The following is a 20,767-nucleotide window of genomic DNA, read 5'->3' on the forward strand; positions in this document are numbered from 1 at the left end:
TATGTCCTCAACTCTGGTTATCTGAAGGAGTGGGGGGAGCTTCAAAAGCCACGGATGTAGAGAAAGAGAAGGGATCCAGATTTGTTTTGCTGATCCTGGTTGAGGGCATATCATCTGCCATGGTCTTAACGAACGGCAGAGCAGTCTTTAGGGGTGAAGAGCCTATTCCTACTCCTATTTTGTATATTCAAATGATTGTATCATTTTCTGATCTCAATCTTGTAGTGATGGCTAATCTTGCCCCCCCTCCCCCCACCACCCCACCCCCAATCCACAATCTTTATCTGATCTTCCCCTCAATGCAATTGCTGATTTTGCTGTGATCTCTCTCCTGCTTCTCTGATTTCTCCTTCATCTCCCTTTCACCACAATGACTGATGTCTCCTCTATGACATTGGTTTTCCCTCTGGCTCATTTAGATATTGACTGGCCAAGAAACAGAAAATATAGTATAAAGTTTACCAGGATCTTTTATGACCCCAGCGTCTTTGGTAGTTGTTCAGATATGCCCCAGCACTCTTGAGCCTGTCTGTCAATATCAAAGCCCATGTTTACCCAATGAAGCTTTACTTTATTTGAAGTATTGTTCTTTGAATAAACGGATCATTGCTAGTGAGTGCATTGTCCTGTTATCATTGATCAATCTTGTTTTAAATCAATTAGTTTACAGAAGGATTTGTACATTGCATCTATATGAGGATCAGGGCTCCTCATATCAAACCCAGGCACATATGAATGAAAAGAGCTTTCACTTCATTAATTCAGTGTCTGGCCATAGAGTCCTTTTGTTTTGGGTGAACAGGAAAAACTTAGAGTCATGGCCAAGATGTCTCATTATGATACCCACATTTTCAGAAGGAACAGTGAGTTGAAAAGTTATTTTTGGCAGATCAGGGTTAACTCCTTCATCCTTAATTTCTAATCCCATTGAGACGAATGACCTCATAGCAGATTTGGATGTCTGAGCTTCTGCTACTGTTCCTCAACTTGCATCTTTACTTACAAGAAGGACTTTGTGTCTAGCTTTGGTATAATAAAAGTGTGGGTTAAGTTTAATAGCTCCTACCCTCTCCCAGTGGTGGGAGTTGGCTGGGAGCTGTGAGATGCCTGTAAATGAGTGGGAAAGCATTAGGTGAAAACCTGCCATCTTGCTGACTACGCCTGATTAAGTCAGGTGCCTGGAAGGTCGCTGTTAATCTTCCCACAGTACGTTAGTGAGGTTCTTCAGGAAAGTTGCCATTGAATTTCCAATTGTGGATGGGGCCATCACTATGGGCATTAAATTTCACCATGTATGCAAAAGGACACTGATTGTAATCAGATTAAGTCCAGCATCTGCCAGAGGGTGCATGGGTTTGTGCTGTGCTTATCAGCCCATGGAAAATTGCACAAAATTGAGGGAAGTTTACTTTCTTATTAATCATGGCAAAATCTCTTCCACATCTGAATCATACTAATATTAATTTACTCCCTCATTCATTCAGATTCCCCTGAATTTATTCAGTTTTATTGGAAGGTAGCTGCAAACTTCAAAGAGGCACATCTTCCTTTACTGGACTTTCTGCAGATCCAGATGGTTGCAGTATCTCTCACAAATCTCCCAATATCACTGTGAACAATTGGACCATCTATTTTGCCACAAGTCTTTCTTTTAGCATTGTACAGATCTTTTACAGTTGTTTTCAGACTAAGTTTTTCACTTCCAGAACCTTGAAGAGTAAGGTACCTTGGGAAACCTTGGGATTTAAATTTGAATGATCTGTCATTGTAACCTTTTATGAACTCATCTTTTCATCTAAGAGGTCAAGTTCCAATCTGTGTCATGTTATTCAGCACATCCCAAATGTTGACATCCTTACAAAATTAGGATGTAAAACTTCTCTTTAAAACTGGCAAAAATGCTATCTGAATTTCTAGGCAATTTTATATTAAATACAAGTATCTGTATTCATGATTGGTCCATCCGCAAAAATCATAATCCCCTTCAAATATTGCTCTGCTATTGACAACAGAAGAAAATCACTTTAATATAGAACATCTTTATTTAATTATCTGTACTCAATTTTGAAATGTGCTTGTGTGTGTGTGGATGTATACATTGAAAAATGATGTGCTTCTCTGAACAATTTTCCATTTAATAATTTTAATGGTCATTGGATTGAGGGAAGTATTCATGATTTCCTGAAAAGGAACTTCCTTGGATATGGTTCTATTTCAGAAGCAGACCTTCAGGAAAAGTGCTGTATACCAAGATAAGCTGACTATGTTTTGTTTGAGGTGTACAGAGATGTAATTGAGAAACATCTGGTTTTATGTGAGACAAACAAAAATCAAACCAGATCAAAACTTTTTTTTAGTGAATTATTCATTTTTATGGCATTGCAAAGCTGATCTGTTTCAACAACACACCATTATAATCCAGTTCTCACTGGATTTGTATCCACAGCTAAGTTGCTGTAAATTTGACATTTAATTTATTGCTTGTTATTTCTGAAACTGAGAACTGACATCATACAGTAGTGAAGTGTCATGTTGTTGCAATCAGGATATGAGTTGCAGAGATAAAGGTCAAAGTGTATCATGTTTGAATGAAGACAGAAGTCTTGTAGATGATGTCTGCTTCTCTGTTGTTTCACAGATGTTCTCTGAGCATTCTTACTTGGTGTGACAAACTCCATTCTTTTTCATCATTTGAAATATTTGCAAACATTGTTATATTGATCTTATACTGAGCATTATTGTTAAAATATTTGATGTTTTGTTTATTGCTGCAGTGTTGATACACAAGTTTAAAGTCCTATTTCTAAAACAAATAGGTGGTTTTCACAGCCCAAGCACACTCCTGGCTAGCAGTACATCATCTGCCATTTTGGTTAAGGATAAATGAGACTCATCCTTTTATCCATGCCTAACAGAGTATTTAGGGTACTTACAATGCTCGTTTCAGATCTCTGCTTCAATGTTGGTTTGCTCAGAGGAGAAAACCAACATTAGGCATTGAATAAGTAAAAGATAATACTTATGACAATTACTAAGATAATGAAGGGACTTGCCAGAGTAGATACTGAGAGGTTAATTCACTTGGCTGGGGAATCTAGAACCAAGGGACACAATTTCAGGAAGAGAAACTGACTAAGCGTTGAGATAAGCTTGAGGTGACAAATGTCTTCACTTGACAGGTTGTGAAAATTGAGAAGATTGTAGATATAAGATACTTTAATATATGTAAGACTGAGATAGACACATGCGTGTTCTCTCAGGCAATCAAAGGATACGGGGAGCAGTGGGAAAGCAGTGTTGAGACCCAAGATCAGCCACCATCATAACAAGTTGCAGAACAAGTTAATGTGCTTTTTGGTGTTTCCCTTCTCCCATTTTGTATATTTTTGTGTCCTTCTGATTCTACCCTTACTCTCAGTCCCTGATTTTGTGTGATGGTATTAATGGCTAAATTTAAAGTCCTTTAGATTTACACGTATAACTATTGAATGCATGGCTAAAGATCTGAAGTAGGAGAAAGGGCTTCAGATATCTGAATCTTTGGAATCTCTGCCCGGGCAGGAGGGACATGTACAAGAAGGATGGGTTGCACCTAAACTGGAGAGGCACAAATATCCTTGCAGCTTTGCTCGTGCCACTCAGGAGAGTTTAAACTAGGGTGGCAAGGGATGTAAATCTGTGTAATAGGTAAGCATGTGCATGGTTGAGGAGAAGGCAGAGGCTAAGTCAAGTAAGTCTAATAGGAAGAACACAAACAGGGTCAGGTTAATGAACGGGACAGGTCTGGTGGTCTGAAGTGTATTTATTTTAATGTTGGGAGTTTAATATTAGGTAAGACAGATGAGCTTAGAGCCGAGATTAGTATATGGTGTTGTAGTCATAACAGAAACTTGATTGAGAGATGGGCAGGACTGACGGATCAATGTTTCAGGGTTTAGGCATGATTGAAAGGGATGTAAAAAGGGTGAGGGAGTGTTATATTACTGATTAAGGCGACTGTCACAGATGTACTAAGAGAGGACATCTTGAAGACTTCAACTGCTGAGCCCATATGGGTATAACTCAGGAATAAGAAAGGTGCAATCACTATGATGGGGTTATACTATAACCAAAAGCCAGTGGAAAATGGACAAACAGACATATAAGCAGCTCATAGAAAAATGGAAAAATACTATGTTTTTATAGTGAGTGATTTTAACTTCCCTAATATTGACAGGGACTCCCTTAGTGTCAGGGACTTAGATAGGGCAGTAGGGTTTCTTGAAACAATATGCAGATAGTCCAAATAGGGAAGGGACTGTCCTAGACTTTATACTAGGGAATGACCCTTTCCAATTAATCAAAGTTTCAGTTGTGGAGCATTTTGGGAACAATAATTGTAATTCCATAAGTCTTAAAACACTGATAGATAAGGATTAGACTGGTTCTCAAGTGAAAGTGCTAAACTGGGGGAAGGCAAATTATGATAGTATTAGGCAGGAACAGGAGAAATTACATTGCGGTTGGCAGTTAAAGGGTACATCCACACTGGACATGAGAGAGTCTTCTAAATGCCAGTTAATCAGAATTTAGGACCAGCATGTTCCTGTGAGAATGAAAGATAAGGATGTCAAGATTTAGGAACCCTTGGTGACAAGAGATATTGAAAGGATTAGTTAAAGAGAAAAAAAGAAGCATGTGTAAGGTTTAGGAAACTGAAATTAGAAAAATCCCTTGAAGAATACAAATGAAGCAACAAAGAACTTAAAAAAGGAATAAAGAAATTGAAAAGGGGTCCTGAAATGACTTTGGCAAGGAGGATTGAAGAAAATCCTAAGGCATTTTATACATACATTAGAAACAAAAGCATAGACAGGGAAATTGTAGGTCCTATCCAGGACAAAGCATGGAGCCACAGGAACTGGGTAAGCTCCTTATGAGTACTTTGCATCTGTGTTCATCAAGGAGGAACATGGATGATGGTAAAATTAGCGAGGAATTTGTTGAGTTTAAGAAGTAGGTGATGTTGGATTTCTTGAAAAGCTTTACGATAAATAAGTTCCCAGGCCAGATAGGATCCAATGCAGGATATTGAGAGAGGCAAGGGAGGAGATTGCTGGGGTCATGGGACAGGATAAACTCTCAAATAGAAAATAATGCTTATTAGGGATAATCAGCATGGCTTTATGCAGGGGCAATTTTGCCTTACAAATTTGATTGAGTTTTCTGAGGAAGTGACAAAGACGATTGATGAGGGCAGGGTGGTAAATGTTATCTACATGGATTTCAGCAAGGCTTTTGACAATGTCCCTTACAGCAGGCTGACACAGTTGCAGCTGTTTGGCACTTTAGTTCATCCACATTTGAAATAATGTATACAGTTCTGGTCACCACTCTACAAAAGGGATGTGGAGGCTTTGGAGAGGGTGCAGAAACAGTTTACCGGGATGTTGCCTAGTTTGGAGGGTATTAGCTCTGAGGAGAGTTTGGACAAAATTAATTTGGTTTCACTTGAATGTCAAAGGAAGAGGGGTGACTTGATAGAAGTTTACAAAATTATGAGGGGCATGGATAGAATGGATAAGTCAGAGTCTTTTTCCTGTGGTAGAAATGTCAATTATGAGGAATCATAGTTTTAAGATAAAGTAGGATATGTTTAAAGGAAACGTCAGAGGCAAGTTTAATAAAGAGGGTGATAAGTGCCTGAAATGCACTGCCAGATGAGGTGATGATGATGGATCAATAGCAATGTTTAAGAAACATCTTGACAGAGACATGAATAAGAACAGATTAAAGGGATATGAACAGCATAGTGGCAAAAGGTTTATTGTTTACAAAGACATCATGTGACAGCACAGGCTTGGTGGGCTGAAGGGTCTGTTCCTGAGCTGTACTGTTCTTTGTTCTTAGACATAGAAGAGTTCTAATGTAGACATTCAAAGGTAAAATAATTGAGAGGGTAATGGGCAGTTTGGTCCCCTAGAATCTAGAATTTTCAGTAATGTTTTAATGTTGACTCCATTCTCGGGAAATGTGACTCCTGAGTGAGAGGTTGGTGGGACATGGTCAAACATTACTCAAGTCAGAGATATGGAGGAGCTGGTGTTGGACTGGGGTGGACAAAGTTGGAAGTCACACAATACCAGGTTCTTGTCCAACAGGTTTATTTGGAAGCATTAGTTTTCGGAGCGATGCTCCTTCTTCCACCTGAAGCTAGTGCTTCCAAATGAACCTGATGGACTACAACCTGATTTTGTACTCAAATCAGAGACTACACCCCTCTTCCCCAATTTTTCTAAGTTTCAGACTGACTAGCAGATACATTCAGCACAAAACAGGTTTCAGATATTCACAATACAAATTGACTCTGCCCACAAAACATGCCACACCCCAAAAAAAAGAATAATTTAACATTAAGTGATAGTCTACAACAGCCTATGATGCCCACTGTCCATGACTTTTGCATCCCTGCAGTGAAAGGAATGAGAATGGGTATATCCCACATCAATATTTCTATATCCCATTTTCACAGATTATCATGTTTTGTTCTCATTTGATTTTTGTGACAAACACACATTTTTAACTGAATTAACAAAACTGCAGCATTCTGCTAGCAATAGCTGAAACACACCTTTTGCATGATGAAAACTGAAGAGCTTTTGGCTTTCCTTCATTGAAATGTGTGTATATGGTCTGATGAACAATAGTTTTATTAACGTACAGATAACAGCAAATCCATATCATTTGATACTGGTGGTTACAGTCAACAACTGTTTCTATGTAAATGTAAACTGCACATTTACATTTTTGAAAAAGAAATTTACTTCCTAAAAGGCCTCTTAATTTTGCTGGTTTATGAACATTTTGACATTTATTGATAAGAGTTAGGTTTGAGAGGAAACTTGTACCAACATTTCATTTTGTAAATCCAGCAAATATTTATGCACCCAGATCCAAATTGGCCATCATAAATACTGCAAATAGGAATCAATAATTTAAAGTTGATTTTGTGATAAAACATAAATGCACAGTCAAACCTTACTATATGTACTTTCAATTAAACCAAAAATAACCCTGAGATTCTCCAAAATTTCAGGTTTTAGTTTCATGGATTATAATAAAGATTTGAGGATGATGTGTTTAGATAATTTGTAGAGCTGAAGTAATTTGACATCAAAGAATATACCATGTTCTGGATTAACATTGATTATTAGATTATTTACTTTTTCCTATGAATTTTGCATAGCAAGTGAAGGACGTTATACTGTGTAGCAGTGGCTGGTATTTGTCTCTGCTTTGAACATTAACTGTAAACTCCTTAAAACGATGTGGATGATAAATGACCTTCAACTAAAATATCTATTAAGTGTGAAGCACTGTTAGTAAATGGATTTGGTGGAACATCTGAATGATTAATAGGATGCATTATACGAGTGCATAGAAACAGTTGTTGACTGTAACCACCAGTATCAAATGATATGGATTTGCTGTTATCTGTACGTTAATAAAACTATTGTTCATCAGACCATATACACACATTTCAATGAAGGAAAGCCAAAAGCTCTTCAGTTTTCATCATGCAAAAGGTGTGTTTCAGCTATTGCTAGCAGAATGCTTATAATCTTTTGAAGGCTTTTGAAAGTTGCTTGTTTTATGAACAGTTTCTGTATTTATATATTTATGAACTAAAAAGATGTTGCAACAGAATTATTTTGTGCTTGAATTTATGACACATTTAAATGAAGAAAACAATGGACTCATTCACCAGCTTTATGACTTGATGTCATGGTGATGTCAGCTACTTTGTGGGAATGTGTTTTGAAAGGCATTCTCGATAAGATCTCAAACAAATTAAAGGCATCAGAGGCATATTGTCTCATTTTAGGATAGTTCATTCCAGTTTGAAGCTTTCTGATTACCTCAGGTAAATTTAATCAGATGTGGAGCTGAATTAGATGGGGAGGCATACAGCTCACGGTCAAGACCGGTCCTAACCCGAACGCCTTTAACAACCAAGGTCAAAGTCAGGACACACCGAGTGAGGTGAAGGTCAGACTCTTACTTTCAAATGGGTTTTTAAGGTATACTCAATTCTGCTGTCTCTTGCCACTGTTCTGCCTATTGCAAAGAAATGGAGGGAATTAACAATTATGAATCTTGGTACTGTGGTAAAGGATGAGAAGAAAATATTGTCAGGCCTGAATGCACTGAAAGGCAACATGCATAATTCTGTTGAGAGGACAGTGAGAAATGTTTTTTTCATAGGTCTGGATTTTAGGGCTTATTGCACTAAATATGGGGGTGATAATCTTCAGCATTAACTAATTTCACCCACCCCACCAAGAGTTCCTGCCAGATTAAGTACTAATCAGGCACTTAGATGCTGTCTAGCAGGGTCCGCAGCCTAGCAGCTGTCTCACCAGTGAGGTCCCACCCCATTTGAAGCTGCTCACCAATCCTGAACTGGAGACCTGCAGTCTGGATAGTCATGAGGGGCTACAATGGAAAGTTGTTGTGTGGGGGGTGAAGAACATCATGGGGTGGAATCACAGGAAGATTGAGGTGTCAGACAGGTCAAAGACAAGGGCAGCGGGATGGCTTTCAACAGCCTTCCCTGACCTTTATCCATGCTTCCCAGCTCAGCATCAGGCATGCTCAAGAGTGGATGAGGAAGGTTGCCCATGGACCTGACCACCCTGACCTTTGCTGCTGAAATGGTGGGAAGGAGATGGATATATCAACAGTGCCAAACTGCCTGATAATTCGCTCATCCTCCCATCTGCCCTATCTCCTTTAAGAAGCAAAAATCTGCCCACAGAGCTCAATTTTCCCATATATTGGCTGTGTAGAGTTTAGTAAGATACATGGGGGTGGTTTCCTTGAAGACATTCCTCACACAACTGTATGCTGCTTATCCAATTAAATATGTACCCCACCCTCCATACGACTGCTCTCACTCAATGTTGTGCTCAGCTGCAGTGTAAGTGCTCACTAGCAGGTTCTGGTGTTCACATTGCTGGCAATGTATTTAAACTCCTCTGAGCAACACTTCCAATGCTGTAAGACAGGAAAATTGCTCCTCGGTTCAGGACACTGAACTATAGAAAAGGAAATGGCTGACTGAGACAAATTGGCTTCTCACTTGGCTGATAGAGGAAGTGGAGGACCTAGCGGACAGGATGGTGGAGAGGAGGGTCATCTTCTTTCCTTTGGACCAGAGGAGACGACAGCACCAGACCCTGCCAGTCTGGTTAGTGCTGTTCCAACAGTCCCAAGGAATGCATAGCAACGTCGCAGAAGGTCATTGATTTTCTGAATTTCACAAGGATACATGCAACCATCTTCTCTCTGCTACTCAAAGTCACTCTATTTCTGCTACTGAACGCAACTCCCATCGAGACTCATGGTTTACCACGTCTACTACTGGATCTTACCTTACTTAACACTTCACCCCAAACCACTAATCCTTCTTGCCCTCTGCATTTCATACTCACTCATGACACCTTATCATCTTTTCTGTACCGACACTAACCAGTTGTGCCATCCACTTTCACCTGACTCAATACATTTGCTTAGGACATTGTGACAAATGATTCACATGAATATTGTTTGCATCTGCCAGTCTCACATTGTACATGCTCAAGAGCACAGATGACATTCGCCAGGATGTTGCCTGGATTGGTTTGATTGAACTATGAAGACACACTAGGTAGGTTGGAGTTGCTTTTTTTATAACAGGAAGGCTGAAGGGGAACATAATTGAGGTGTGCAAGGTTCTGAGGGTCAAAGACAGAGTACATGGGGTGAAACATTTCCCCTTAATAGAGGGGTGACAAATCTGGAGGCACAGTTTTAAGGTAATAAGCAGGTTGTTGAGAACAGATTTGAGGAAAAGATATTTTAATCCAGAGGGCTGTGGATACCTGGAACACTGTGCCTAAAAATGTGGTAGAGGTAAGAACATTTCGTAAGCATTTAGATGAGCACTTGAAACACCATAGCATACAAGATTGTAGGCCAAGAGCTGAAAAATGGATTGGAATAAATGGATATTTGATGATCATTATTGAGATGATGAGTTGAAGAGTTTCTTTCTTTGCTATAAAAACTCAATAAACTCTATGAGTTCCATGCCTCAGCAACTATGTAAGATTCATTGCAATGTACTGTGCAGCTCCCCTATTACCTCCACTGTGGACATCTTCTTAACATACTCGAACCTCTATCTCTATTGGACAACATATTCTCTTACTGCTATCTTTTGCAAGTATCAGTGGCATAAAAACAGCCTTCTTCTACATAGATCCAGCACCTCTGGCCACTACTTCCACCTCCACCTTGGTGGAAAAAGCTACAGATCTCTCAGCAGGTGCATCCTGTCTTTTGTCCTCTTTACCAGCTCAGATGCTGTCACCGCAGTCAGTACTTTATCGAGATTAGATTCAGGTACACATTCTGGTGAGCACTTCACTGACATGTTTCTGCAGCTGATTGATGAAGAAGCGCTTAGACGACTACCAAAGACCATGTACCTGCTCATTGCCAGGCAGGAGAGGACCCCTTGGTGTCAGCCATATGTAATTTGGTGAAAATCCACAAACATATACAGGAGCAGCAAACAAGTTTGCTGGAGAAACTCAATGAACTGAATTGAAGATTGGAGAAGCCTGTCAACAATAACAGTACTGTATTGGTTTTGGCATGCACATGTCTGGCTGTCTCCATGCGCTGCTTGGCAACGGACATGAAACATCAGGTCCAGCAGAATACTCATTAACTGTTGAAGATGCATGAAGCAGATCTGAACTCCATTGCTGTAACTTTGGATGGTGAGGAGGGCTTCAAAGGACTGTGACCTCAATCTGGATGCCTTGACTCACAAGGAGACAATAAATGGCACCGACACAAAGGAGGAACTACACACAGACAGCAGCCATGAGAATGAGTCCCAGAGATAATGTTGCCTGCATGCAGCCAGGGTTATGTAAATCCCCTCAGTGCTCGAGAAGAACTGAAGTGAGAGGAGAGGAATCCTGTTGTTGTTGACCATGGTGGTACTAACACTTTGATCGTACTGAAGAAAGTTCTGCTTAAAGATTTTGAACAGTTAGGAGCTAAGCCTAAAAGGAAAGACATCCAAGGGGCTAAAGTGAGAGCAGGGAGGGGGAGGTGGGAATAAACATAAAAATTATCACTCAGGATTTCTCAATTTATAGTTATGTTTGTACATTGTTATCGCATTGGTCTTCTTCCAGACCCACAGTGGGTTTTGTTTTGTGTTTTCAAACAGGTTTCTAGAATGCAGCAGGAGTCTTGCTGGGTCAGAGATTCTGAGAATGTGAGGACCCAACCTGACTGCGATCTATTGAAGTTCCAAAATAAAAGAATTGTTTAAAACCAGTAAGCCTGGATGTAAAATTGGAACTGAGAAAACAATTTGATACAAAATGCTGGTTCAAATACACAATAGGAAATTCAATTAAAGTTTAAGGCAACAAATAAAAATAACTTTATAAATTTTAACATAAAACAGGCATAAACAGACATAAGAGGTTTTAATTTGTATCAACAAAGTGGGAAAGATTGTTGGGAAGAAATTAATTGATTATTAAGAAAACCTATCAGCTCAAGAAGATCGTTGAGGCTGGAAACACAAGAAACCTTCAAGCCTGTTATAGCTCTATTTGAACTCAGGATAATTTTAAAATAAAGAAACATCAAGGAGGATTTATCAAGCTACTTTTGAGAAAATTATGTATTCTTTGTAAGAAAGAACAAACAAGCAGAATTTAGTAATGCTTGAAACAACACAGTAAAGCTTGGTTTATGATTTATGGAAATTGTGAAACAGGCATTTCTTTTAAAAAAAATTAGACAGTAAGGTTTCTCCAGAGCTCCTAGATCAGGTAGAATGGTAACTGGCCCCACTTAACAAAAGAACTGTGATAGCGAAAACATGACATAGAGTAAAATAGGAATTACTCACCTTTGATGTAGTTAAATGAAATATATCAAGTAAAAGGAAAATGTAGAAAAGGAGAATAAGAAAAGGAGAACAAGATTGGATGATTTTACACCACCCATAGCATTGGGACCAAGTGGAGAGGAATACCAGTTACATTTTAGCAGGCATGAACATACTAAGGGTAGAAATGTACGGTACTCATACATGAGTAGAAATAAGTGGAGAGGAACCTTGAACATCCTGAGATCTGTAGCAACGTTGAGAGCAAATTACAGATTGTTCTCCTATACCACCATAGTTACATTACAGTGAGACTTTGCCTAATAGAAAGCCATTTAACAGAAATACTGGTGCCTTTGGGAAAAGTGGGGTTAGGGGCATAGAGTAGAGTAGCTTTATTTGTCATTTCTACCATATACAACTGATACAGTAAAAACGAGACAGTGTTCCTCCAGTATCGAGAGTGTCACATTGACAGCACAAACTACACAATTGTACATGGCATAAAGTGTATTAGGAGTGCAGAACAGTTACAATGTAACAGAAGAATGATGAATAATAGACATTTTTCTAGCAGCCAATACAAAAAAATGTCAGATGGGAAAGAGTCTGATTATATTGTGTTAAGGAGCCTGATGACTTGGGGGAAGAAACTGTTGCACAGTCTGGTCATGAGAGACTGTATGCTCTGGTATCTTCTGCCAGATAGCAGGAGGGAGAAGAGTTTGAGTGAGGAGTGTGTGGAGTCTTCCACAATGCTCTTAACCTTTTGGGTGCAGTGTGTGGAGTAAACATGTGCAATGGAGGGAAGAGAGACCCTGATGATCTTTTCAATTGCCCTCACTATCTGTTGTAATGTTTTACGATCCGAGACGGTGCAATTCCCAAACCAGGCAGTGATGTGGCAGCTCAGGGGACTCCAGTGAAGAGTAGAAAGTGGTGAGGATGGGGGCAGGGATGGGCTTTCCTCAGCCTGCGCAGAAAGTAGAGATGCTGCTGGACTTTCTGGCTATGCAGCTGGTGTTGAGGGTCCAGGTGAGATTCTCCGCCAGGTGTACACTCAAAACATATTGCTCAAAAATCACCCAACAGTCTAACACACTGAATAGCACAGCCTGACTGAAGGCTGAAATCATATTTATTAATTAAACAAAAGTAAATTTAACACAGTACATTTAAAAAAATATAAGGAAGCTGTACAGTACCTCTCACAGAAAGCTGCTCTGTCGGCAGCTGACATCAGCGCATGTGCAGAACTGTGCAAACATTGGCACATACGCAGAGCTGCATGGAGATTACAGTGTGGACATTGGTGCATGCGCAGAATGAACCACATGAACCAATCCCTGCTGGAAATGCACAAATGCAAAAGGCAGTAAGCATTCTTGAAAATATTGTTCCCCAATTCTTCAGTGATGTTATAGCCAAATTGTGCTGCTGAAACGCATGTGATCCCAGAACTACTTGTAGAATATAAACAGGTTTGTGTCAACAGGATAATACAAAGATCTAGAATTAAAGATTTCTGTTTAATGTGCAAGAATGAAATGTAAACGCTGTATGAAGGTTCTGATTTTTTATATGTGTCAGGCAGGCATGGGACACATATGTCAGACAGAAGTGGAACAGAGAGAGACAGGCATGGGACAATGTACTAAGCAAAATTCTGTATAGCCAGTCTAAGACTGAAATTGTTTGAATAAACACACAAAGTTATCCTGAATACTTGAGTTCTTGTGTAGGTTGTGTAAGTTGAATAACCTCCAACCTCATCACGGAGAAAACAAGATGAAGACGTGGGATCTGGCAACAGGCTTTATACATTTGGAATTTTAAGATTGAAAGATCCTTTGCAGGTCTCAAGTGGATCTTTGGAATCAGCTAATCACAGAAAAAAAAGCACAGCTTCCACCTTAATGGCCACTGGGATAAGATAATCGCCTACACCTGCAGTTTTCAAATCCTGTTCCAGCAGAAGAGACATAACTGTGTCAGTGTCCTGGGACATTGTCAGTCTGAGGTAGCCTTATCCATTACTCATCGAGATGAAATGGCTTTGGGGAGAATAGACACTGGCCTCCTCTCCCTCCTCTGCATCCTGGAGGACATTCTGCAAGCTGTTTGGCAGCCATTGGAGGTTGTTGCTGATCTGGGCTTGCCTACACATGTATTCCTCCTCAATTTCTTTGCACCTTCATTACAATGTGGCCACTGTGACAATAATTTAATAACAATAATCCTTAGACTGTACCTTCCAAAACCCTGGAGAATGCGTCGATTGCAGATGATGGAGATCAGAGTCGAAAAGTGTGGTGCTGCAAAAGCACAGCAGGTCAGGCAACATCTGAGGAGCAGAGAATTGACGTTTTGGGCATAAGGCCTTCATTAGGAATGAATGTCATTCCTGACGAAGGATTTATGCTCAAAACATTGATTCTCCTGCTCCTTGGGTACAGCCCCCTTTCAAAACCATGACTACTTCCACTTGGATGGATAAGGGCACAAGATACAATCATCTGCAAGTATCCCTCCAAGCCACTCACCATCCTGACCTGGAAGTATAATACTTTTCTTTCTGTGTCACTGGGTCAAAATTCTGGAACTCCCTTCTGAACAGTATAATGGTTCTACCCACAGCACATAGACTACAGCAGTCAGGAAGTCAGCTCACCACCACCTTCTCAAGGTAACGAGGGAAAGACAATAAATGTTGGCCTAGCCAGCAACGTTTACATCTCATAAGTGAATTTTAAAAAAATCTCTGCTGTGGCTGGATTTATGGTATTGGTTCCAATTAGCCTAAGTAGGGTGTGTCAGAAATGAAAGACCTCCTTAATAATGTGAATAATCAGGAGTTGGACCAGACACAAATGAGTATTTAACAGACTCGTCATTACATTGTGACAATGGATCTTTGATGTAGCATTGCTGAAATATTCTCCACCACTCACCTCACCTCCATCACCCACAACAGGCAACAATGCCTATAAGGGCATGTTCTCATATGCTTTTACAGTTCAACATGAGACAAGAGCAGCTCTACGCTCTTATGTAGTGTATTCATACTTTGGAATGCATTTGGGAATGTACATTAAAGGTGACACTTTAAAGGTCACCTATAATAGCCACTATTTCACAGAGGTTATTGGGATTAAGTTAAATCAATCAATGGCATGGTCAGGATCTACTTAGTATGTGATCTGCAGAATTTTGTGATTGCAGATTCTTTCCTCTGGAATCTGTGACTGTCTGATTATTGCAATTGCACCTTGAAGTGATCCATACTGTACTTAAGTGGAGCCTGCTCCCACTGTCAAACAAAACTCTAGGTACCCTAGCAGGCATTTTTCATCTTCATTGCTATTTAGAGCAAATGGTAGAATTTCTGGGACAGCAGCTTGTGCCCTTATACAGTGTCAGAAATGCAGTATGTTTGATGTTGGGCTCATCAGCTATTAGTAGCTAATTCAACCAGAAATATGGCTAATATTTAACTCGGCCATAAATCCTAAATTCCAGTGTACTATGTTAGATGTATATCACTTTGGGACCAAAATAAAATCAACATTTCAGACCCAATATCGATATACTCAGTTACTTCTTACCCATACTATACATCATAAAAATATTTTCTGACAGTTGCAGGCTATGAAACCTTGAAGACATTTTCCCCACTGGAACATTGAAATTATTACCAATCCTCAAATTTATTAAATTTCAAAGGATGAGAATTGAACCTAGAACTCTAGCCCTTTAAGCGTGGTTGATGAACTACTATTGAGTTGTAGCTGTAGCTGTACTTTTGAACATTGATGTAAACCAGGGAAATCATTGTTGGATTAGTGATCGATGGTGCAGGTTATGGGAATGTGTTTGCTTGAACATATAACTACAACTTCTAGGCTGTGTAATGTCAAAGGGGTGAACATGATTTAAATGATTCTCCTGAGCCTGGTATTGGTCTGGCAGCTTTATGCATAAAATTCAATATCTCGAAGGATTTTAATTTGTCTAAGTAACAATTTAGTTGAAATTGTGCTGTGTGATATCAGTAACAGATTTTAACACGGTTATGTTATACTTTCATTTGTTATTGTAATGGAAATGTTTAAAATGAAAGGTCTAAAAGCATAATTAAGAATTATTTAAGCAAAATTGCCTTTATCAGTTTAAGGGAGGGATTTCATAAAAATATAATGAAGCCCCACTCCACTGATGAATCAGCTCTCCACCATATTGAATATCTTTTGGAGGAAACATTGAGGGTGGCAAAGTTGTCGAATGTATTTTGAGTGGGGGAATTCAAATGTCCACCACTAAGACTAGATCAGAAACACCTGATCAATTTGGTCAAGTCATAATTGACATTACTATTCGACTGTATTGTGATAGGTGTTGAGCGAACAAATTCCCAACTTATTTTTATTCACTCATAGGATGTAGGTGTTGCTGGCTGGCCAGAATTAATTGTCCATCCCAGTTGTCCTTAAGAAGGTGATGGTGAGCTGTCTTCTTGAATCGCTGCAGTCCATATGCTGTAGGTAGACCCACAATGCCCTTAGGGTGTGGACATTCTAGGATTTTAACCTAACGACAGTGAAGGAATGGTGATATATTTCCAAGTCAGGATGGTGAGTGGTTTGAAGGGGAACTTGCAAGTGGTAGTGTTCCCATATTAACGTTCTCCTTCTCGATGGATGTAGTCGTGGATATAGAAGGTGCTGTCTAAGGATCTTTGGTAAATTTCTACACTGTGTTAATAAAACACTCTTCTGTCTTCAACGTTGGTGTTGGAGGGTGTGGATGTTTGTGGACGTGTGCCAAATCAAGTTAGCTGCTTTGTCCTAGATGGTGTCAAGCTTCTTGAGTGCTATTGGAGCTGCACCCAAGCAAGTGGGGAGCATTTCATCACACTCCTGACTTGAGTCTTGTAGATGATGGACTGGTTTTGGGGGCCCAGGATGAGTTATCCACTGCAGTATTCCTAGCATCTGACCTGCTGTTGTAGCTATTCTGTTTATGTGATGAGTCTAATTGAGTTTCTGATCAATGGTAACCCCAAGGATGTTGATAGTGGGAGATTCAGTGTTGGTAAAGGATGCTTGTTTGCTTGTCTCTTATTGGGGATGTTCATTGCCTGTCATTGACATGTCATAAATATTACTTGCCTCTTTTCAGCTCAAGGAGAAAGTGAGGACTGCACATGCTGGAGAATCAGAGTCAAAAAGTGTGGCACTGGAAAAGCACAGTGGTCCAGACAGCATCCGAGGAGCAGGAGCATTGATGTTTTGAGAAGGGCTTATGCCCAGAACATTGACTCTCCTGCTGCTCGGATGCTGCTTGACCTGCTCTGCTTTTCCAGCATCATACTTTTCAACTTTGACTTTTCAGCTCAAACCTGGATATCGCCCAGATCTTGATACATTTGAATGTGGACTGCTTCAGTATCTGAGGAGTCATGAATGGAGTTGAATATTATGCAATTATTGATGCATAACCCTAATTCAGACATTATGATGGAGGGAAGGTTATTGATGAAGCAATTTAATATAGTTGGACATAGGAATCTATCTCGAGGAGCTCCTGCAGAGATGTCCTGGAGCTGAGATGCCTGATGTCCAACAACTACAATCATTTTCCATCATGTATTCTGCGTTCCATTTGAAAAAAAAGGTCAACATTTCATTTGTCTTCCTTCTTACCTTGGATGCTCTCTTTTTCTAAATTATGCATGAGGGCTCCCAAAAGCTTTCTACAATCTTTCTCTGTTTAAACAATATTCAGCTCTCTATTCTTCCTGCCAAACTGCATAACCTCATATTTTCCCACATTATCTTCCATCCGCTAAGGTTTTCCCTACTTGCTTATCGATATATATCACTGAAGTTGCTTTGTGTGATTCTCAACATCTGTCTTCCCATCTATTTTTGTGTCATCTGCAAGCTTGACTGTCGTATCTTCACTTTCCTCATCCAGGTCATTAATAGAAGTTGTAAATAGTTATGGCTCCAGCATGCCACTGGTTGGTGATTGCCATTCCTGAAAATGCTTCCTTAGCCCAACTTCATGTCTTCTATTAGTTTCCAATTTTCTATCCACATTAATGTACAACTACCATCACCATGGGTTTTTATCTAATAACATCTGCTACGTTATCAAATGCCTTCTGCAAACTGAAATATGTGACATTTGCTACTTTGTCTTTATTTATGTTGCCTCCTCAAAGAAAACTCATAAATTTGTCAGGCGTGATTTCTCCATGCTGAGTCTGCATTATCATGTTATGTAGTTCTAAATGTTCTGCTATCACAGTCTTTATAATAGATTCTAATATTTTCCCAAAAATAGATGCTAAGCTAACGGGCTTGAAATTGGCTGTGTTTTTTAACTCCTTTTTTTAACTAAAGACGTTACATTGGCAGTTTTCCAATTCTCTGGGTCTTTTCCAGAATCTGAAGATTCTAGGAGGATTACTACTAGTGTATCTGTTATCTTCGTATCTACTTCCTTTGGCATCATAGGATACCACCAATCAGGTCCAGGTGACCTTGGTCAATAGTATTTCCCGAGCATTTTTTCTGTTCTCATATTTATTGTATTTCTTTCCTTTCCTCCTTCAGTAGCTTGATAATCTAGTAATTTTGGAATGCTTTGTCTTCTACTGTGAAGACTGATGCAAAGTATTTATTGACCTATTGTGACTTTTCATTATTACTTCCCAGTCTCATTCCTGAATGGGGTTATCTTCACTTTAGCTTGTCCTTTCATTTATGTACATTTAGATCAGATTACCTACAGTATGGAAACAGGCCATTTGGCTCAACAGTCCACACTGAATCTCCGAAGAATAACCAATCCAGCCCCATTCTCCTACCCTATATTTGCCCCTGACTCATGTACCTCACGCTATGGGCAATTTAGCATGGTCAATTCACCTGATGTGCACATCTTTGGATTGTGAGAGGAAACCGGAGCAGCCAGAGGAAATCCATGCAGACACACAGTCGCCCGAGGTGGGAAATGAACTTGGGTCCCTGGTTTGTGAGGCAACAGTGCTAACCACTGAACCACTGTGCCACCCCTTAAAGGTGACATTGACGCATAGCAAAGGATGGTTTTGATTCATCGACCTCTGGATTATGGGCCCAGCTTGCTCCCGCTGCATAAGATCTTGCTGTCTGTCTTTATATAATTTGCAAGATTATTTTCTCCCTCTTTATTTTATGTTTGATTATCTTTTATGGTTTCTAGAACTTAGTCAATCCTTTGGCTTACCACTAATTTTTGCTACTTTATGTTTTATCCTTCAATTTGATGATAGCCTTAACTTCTATGGCTAATCATGATCTGTTTATCTCCTTCCTGGAATCCTTCTTCCACACTGGATTATATATTTGCTGTGAGCTGTGAATAATTTTCCTGAAGATCTCGCATCCTTCCTCAAATGTTTTTGCTGTTTCTCATTTGCTGAAAATGTGTTGCTGGAAAAGCGCAGCAGGTCAGGCAGCATCCAAGGAACAGGAGAATCGACGTTTTGGGCATCAGCCCTTCTTCAGGAATGTCTTCCAATTCCTGAAGAAGGGCTGATGCCCGAAACATTGATTCTCCTGTTCCTTAGATGCAGCCTGACCTGCTGCGCTTTTCCAGCAACACATTTTCAGCTCTGATCTCCAGCATCTGCAGTCCTCGCTTTCTCCTCGCTGTTTCTCATTTCTCAGTCCATTCCTGCTCTTCTCTGATTCCTTTGTAATTACCTGTATTTAAGCTTAGCACAATTGTTGCTGGCCTAACTTAACTTCCCTTTGAACAGAATGCTAAGTTCTACCATGTTATGGTCACTCGTTGCTTGGGAATCTTTTATTCTCACATCAGCTCTTAAAAGTGCCTCACTACACATCACCAGCCAAAATCGCCTCATCCTTGATTGGATCTGTATGTATATTGTTCTGGGAAAATCTTCCATTACACTATGAATCCTTTCTCATGGTTATCTCTCCCAATCTCACTGGCCCAGTTTGTATGAAGATTAAAGTAATCTATAATTAATGTACTGCCTTTATTACATCTCTCATTATTACAAATTAACCTCTATCCCACTGTATAACCACTGTTAAAAGGCCCTCATACTACTCCTAGCAGTGTCTTATTTCCCTTTTGTTTCTTTCTCCACTCATACAGATTCTATGTCTTCCAATCCAAGATCATTTCTTGCCATTGTACTTATCCCCTGCCATGTAAGCAATGGACCCCATCTCCCTTTCTTTTCTATCAATCCTTTTGAAAAATCACATGCCCCTGTATACTTAGTTCCTAGCTTTAAGCTCCTTGTAATCATGTTTCCATAATGACTATAAGATCATACTCATTAACCTACATTTATTTTGTTCAGACTATTACACACATTTAAGTAAAGAGACATTAATTTTGCCTTTTAACCATTTGGCATTTAATGCTGGTTTTCTGTGTTTGTATAGTCTGTCCATTCCTGTCCCACTTAGGTATTGTTACCTAAATAGTTGCAATGTAATGCTGCCTTATCCTCTTGCTTTGTAAACCTGTGTTTCTCCTCTCCCAAGCCATCCCCCAAATTATTTGATTTGCCAGGACACTAGTCCCAGAATGGTTCAAGTGCAGTTCATCTCATCAGAACAGCTCCCTTTATCCCAGTGATGTGCCAGTCCCACAAGCTAAAGCTCATGCCCCCCACACCAATCTTTACTTTGCTTACCCTGTACCACTTTGGTCATGGTTCAGGTAATAATTCAGAGATCATTACCTTGAAAATATTCCTTTCTAATTCAGCTCCAAAATGGTTCAAAATCT

This window comes from Chiloscyllium punctatum, chromosome 25, assembly GCF_047496795.1.
Source record: "Chiloscyllium punctatum isolate Juve2018m chromosome 25, sChiPun1.3, whole genome shotgun sequence".
Taxonomy (NCBI): Eukaryota; Metazoa; Chordata; class Chondrichthyes; order Orectolobiformes; family Hemiscylliidae; genus Chiloscyllium; species Chiloscyllium punctatum.